A 5,198-nucleotide genomic window follows, 5' to 3' on the forward strand; every position below is an offset into this window, starting at 1 on the left:
ACGGAAGAAAACCAACAAGGAACCCAAACAGTGACAGATGAACCTTAGCGGTAGGGAAAGCAAGCAGCAGAAGCTCCCCAAAGAGGCTGGAGAAGGAAAGCACTAACTTCAGGGACTTTGGCCGGAGAACTTTAGCTGTTCTGTAACGCTGTAGAACGGGTATGTTAGACTCCCCTTGGTGAACCTGCCCCTCACAAGGACAGGCACGCTTGGTCCCCACTTGCAGCGGAAGTGGCAGGACCTGGTGCAGGAAGTTAGGGCACTGGAGGGCACCCCCTGCCGGTTATATGGAGAGCCCAGCCCCTTCCGGTCTCTCTTTTCACTTCCGGGTCATCACACGGTGCTGATGGGAAACTACTGCGTTGCTGGGTGGACACATAAGTAAATAACGGTGGGTCATGCTCTGCTTATTGCTGGAGGAAAGAGTTGCTACGTAGGACAGGCAAGGGTAAGATGGCCTCCTGTCCTGTTGGATTCGAAAGGATCATTATCGACGCAGGACTACACACACACACACACACACACACACACACACACACACAGATGGACAAATACAGGAGTAAATAGAGATGCATGCACAAGGGAGGATAGGTGTTAGCGAATTCACACGTGTTTATTTTTTCTTTTCTTTATTAGTCCATGTTTGCAGTACATAAAGTCTCGCTAGTGTGGAGTCCGTACACGTACGTAACGCATCTCATTTTCTTGTTTCATCTTCCCCACCACCCCTCTTTTGCCTCTTGATCCTCTCCCCTGTGAAAAAGAGCTATCTCCCGACTTCCTATTTTCTTTTATTTTGCTCTTTATTTATAATTTGGGTTTCTTATATAAGAGAAACCTTGAGCTATTTAAACTCATGTTCCTGATTTATTTCAGTTAGCATTATGGTCTTAAGTTGCATCCATTTTCCTATGAATGACTTGTTTATCCTTCTTTATGGCAGAGTAGTACTCCACTGTGTATAAACACATGTTCCTCTATCCATTCATCTATTGATGGACACATAGGCCACTTCCAAGACTTAGCTATTATGAGCTGCACTGCTATAAACATGGATGCACTCTTAGTTCTGTCATCTGAGAAGGCCTAAGTGCAATGACCCTCCCATAGCAGTAAGCACATCTGATGTCCAGACCTTGGTTTCTAAATCCCACTCTCCAAGAAATGAATTCAGGGCTTCTTAGAGAACATCAGGGAAATGCAAAATGAGCTAGTAAACATCCTGGGCCAGAAAATAAGGATGTGCTCAAAAAACAAAGGGACCAAAGGACCCAGGAACCCCCGGAAGAGGGGATTCCATTGGTGAAACTGAGATGTCAGCGGCAAAATAAATACGATAATGAGGCATTATAACCCAAAGAATGAAATAAGTACCCACAGATCCAGCTGGGTTTAAATAAATAATTGAATAAATAAATGAGAAGAAGGGACACTCCTGGTTTTAGGTTCATGAATACCAAAGATACTGATGGCACTCTTTTTTGGGGTGTTTTGTTTTGTTTTATAGTACTTGGGGTTTAAACCCAGGGCCGTTGCACTGAGCTGCATCCCTGGCCCATTTTTAAAATTTTTTATTTTGAGACAGGGTCTCAGTAAATTGTTAACTAGCCCAGGCAGAGCTAGAAGTTGCAGTCCTCCTGCCTCAGCCTCCCAGAGTGCTGGCTTTACAGGCATGGGCCACCACACCCAGCTGTAAGATGGCCCTAGTAAATAGTCCATGCTACATCCCATCAAGGCCTGTCCCTCTGAGTACAGGGTACCCTTATCAAACTGCTGATTAAAGAGGGAGGAGGTGGAGGAGTTAGCCAAGCCAGGGGCTGGTGGAAGTTGGTACAGTTGCCTTATTTAATATTATTTAATTGCTAAATAAACTGATCTAATGAATCAGCCCCACAGTAAAATGATGTAACAAGCAATAAATCCATCCTGGTAAACTTTGGCGTTCTGTGTGAATGTGCACATTGTAACCCACATATTTATCATGGAGCGCGGGAAACCTGGGGCTGTAATGAAATATACACATGTCCCTGGGAGACCAGAATCCAAGGTTGGTGAAGGGAAAAACATGATCTTCATGCTCAAAAGATTCACAAGTCAGGAAATGTCCTATGAGATAATTCAGAAAGCTTCTGGTTCCCAGTATAGAACAGGAAACGCCAAAGGTCCACTTCGGCCCTGGGAGGACATACATTCAGGGAAAACGCCAGACCTCAGGCCTCCCGGGAACCCAGAAAGAAATCAGAGCTAGAAAGGCGAAGCTTCCTCGGCTGCTGCTAAACGTATCTGTTCTCCAAATGAACTATGAACAATTGGAAACTTTGTGATACAGCAATCAGTTTTGGAGGAAGAGAATTAAAAGCTACTTTCACAATGATGGAAGTTCTTCTTTTAACTGGTCGAATGTAAGACTTGTAGGTATCAGTCTAGAGCTACTGCCAGGCCATAAGTGTCAAGATAGAAATTTGTTTCATGATCAGACTTTCAAATACAATGTTGGTAAGAATTTCTCTAAGCCTTTCCAGGCATGCAAAAGGATCCTATGTATGAATTCTTTTGTATGTGAAAGGAATGCTTAAATTCCTAGCTGAACCTTAGGACTCTAATAATTTTAAATAATAACTTTTTTTTCAGGGCTGGGGATTGAACCCAGGGCCTTGCACATGCTAGGCAAGAACTCTACCAGCCCAATAGTAATTTTTTAAAAATAATATTAGCCAGGTACAGTAATCTCAGATACTCAGGAGGCTGAGACGGGAAGATTGCAAGGTCTACTGGGGCAACTTAGCAAGACCTTGTCTCAAAAAAAAAAAAGCTGGGGCTATAGCTCAGTGATAGATTGACGCTGGGTTAAAACCCAGTACCATTAAAAGAAAAAAAAAAAAGAAACAACTCATTGAGTATTTACAACCTGCCAGGATCCAACTCACTTACATCTAATTTCTTCCCAGAACGTTCATTACCAACAACCGAAGACAGAGCAACATTGCCCATTAGGCTACTGAGTATAGTATTTGAGCCTCCTCTGCAGATTTTTCTTTCCCTGCATACACTGAAGCTTTGCCAAGGATTGAAATGAAAATTATTCCAGCTGCATTTATCCCAAAATTGCCCAGTGCAGCCTCTGCCTCAGCTAGTGTGCCCCATTCATTTATAATTCAACATGGTGCCAGCGCACCATGCTTCCACTACGGACCATGAGGGCAGACATTGGATGGAGAAAGGTAATTTCATGACAGAGGTGAACTCATGCAGCCTGGACACGAACGTGAGCTGTTGCAAACATATGCAGACATACAGACCCGCTCAGAGACTCTGCAATACAGATCTGATGGGTTAAAGGAAAGAAAAGAAAATTTGAGAGCCCAGGACATCTAGCAGATATACCATACTTATGGAATAGGTAAGGCAAAGACAGAGGAGGACGTTAATCCCTTCAGATAATTTCTTGGAATGTCAAGTAACTCAAATTCTCTTTCTGAATTAGGTCATTAAATGAGCACACTTGGTTTGATAGCAATTTCTCACGTGTGTTTCTTATTAAAAAAAAATTAGCGTCTATTTTTAGAGATCTTGGGTCTCATTGGTATCCCTATGGCCGGACTAAATTGTTAGCGTGAAATGCACATTGACCTGCCGTTTGAAATGCGGATGTGTGCCGTTACCCGGTTTAGAAGAAAATTCTCGGATCTATCCTCCTGCCCACCCTCCGCTAACCACTGCTCCCAAGAGTAAAGCAAACTACTGTACTCCACGAATTCAGGAAATAGATTACTTAATGGAGTTCATGATGTCTGCTTCGACATTTGGAAACTGAAACTCCCTGATTTGTTTCCAACTCTAAGGTCGAAATCTGGACTTTGCCAGGCACAGTGAGACATAGGCAGGGTCTGCATCTATGTGAATAATTACACTCAGCAGCTACGCAGACGCGTCCTATCCTTGCTCCTGTTCTCAGCAGCAACTGTGTCCCTTATGAACCACCTCCCTGCCGCAACCTCCTTCCAAGAGCCTGCACGGAAGTGTTAAATGTATTCTCTTCCCTCTGAAGGTTTGATGATTGCCATCTATAAAATAAACTGACAATGGACAGACAATGGGGAAGGAACATAGCTCACGCCTGACAAGCACGGAGCTAGATAATGAGGAGGCTCAAAGGACAGAGCCAGCTGGAGCCTCCAGGAAGCTGAATGCAGGGAAGGGGCCGGGCTTTGGTGAAGAGGGGAGGTGGGAGACTGGGGGCCAGGGAAGGGGGTGCACGGGCAGCCAGAGCTGTCTTGTGACACAGCCAAAGTCACCCAGGTCAAGCCCACAGCACTTTCCAGAGCGGCTCCCGCATTTGCAGAGGTCTGCAGCTTCTCTGGACGTTGGACTCAGCAACGCCATAGAAATCCATCCAGGCTCGTTGCAGCCCAAGGGCAGAGCGCCTGTCCAGCCTGTGTCCAAGTCCTGATACCGTCCTGAGCGCCCGTCCAGCCCGTGTGGAGCCTTGGGTCCAAGTCCTGATACTGAAGCAAAGAGAGAACAGAAAAGGTAAAAGAAACACATGTGTAGTGGGAGACCTTACACTCCCCCAACACACCTGCACCCCGCTTTGTAGAACGGGCTTCAGACCTTAGCTTCCCTCCGTCCCGCCTACAGACAGCTGTGTGTTCACCGCCCTTCCCTCCTCCCCTTAGAGGATCACGTCTGGGGGTGCTTTTTGTTCTGCCAGCTCATTTCTTCCGCCACTCTCTCCTGCACTGACAGATGCGCACAAGTGTTTACCCAGAGGGAACGCTTGAGCTCCCCGGGCCCCCAAACCCCAAGCGCCTCCTGTGTCCCGAGCCAGTGTGGGCTCCCACCTCGCTGTCCTGGATGCCAGCCCACGTATCAGTCTCTCTCACCTGGGCCCCTACTGCATCACAAATTACTGTGCTGTGCCATCCGTGTACCCCAGTTTCCCAATTGTCCTTAGACCCAAATCCTGGTGGTTTAAAACCTCCAGCACGGACTCCCGCCGCTGCTCCTTTTTGCACTGTCCCCGTCCCCAAGCCTTGAGATTGCTTTTCCGGAGCCTGAATCTGCTGTCCACCCCATGCCCACTTCCACCCGTGTGTGTCCTTCAGATCTGAGCTCAAAGGTCACACCCTCGAGGATCCTCTTCTGACCCCCAGATTGGGGTGCTGGTCAGTCTGGGCTCCTTTTTTTTTTTTTTTTTT

The 5,198-nt window shown here is 46.4% G+C and overlaps 1 long non-coding RNA gene across 1 annotated transcript in view; it reads left to right on the forward strand.

Annotated features, from left to right (window-relative positions):
* Positions 1-334: 334 nt before the first annotated feature.
* LOC106146615 overlaps positions 335-5,198 on the forward strand; it is a 10,087-nt gene continuing 5,223 nt past the window's right edge. The window contains exons 1-2 of the long non-coding RNA XR_001231142.1: positions 335-391; positions 2,949-4,530. This is a non-coding gene — a long non-coding RNA (uncharacterized LOC106146615). The remainder of the gene's footprint in view (positions 392-2,948; positions 4,531-5,198) is intronic.

Source organism: Chinchilla lanigera, unplaced genomic scaffold, assembly GCF_000276665.1.
Source record: "Chinchilla lanigera isolate Chin_1 unplaced genomic scaffold, ChiLan1.0 scaffold00085, whole genome shotgun sequence".
Lineage (NCBI taxonomy): Eukaryota > Metazoa > Chordata > Mammalia > Rodentia > Chinchillidae > Chinchilla > Chinchilla lanigera.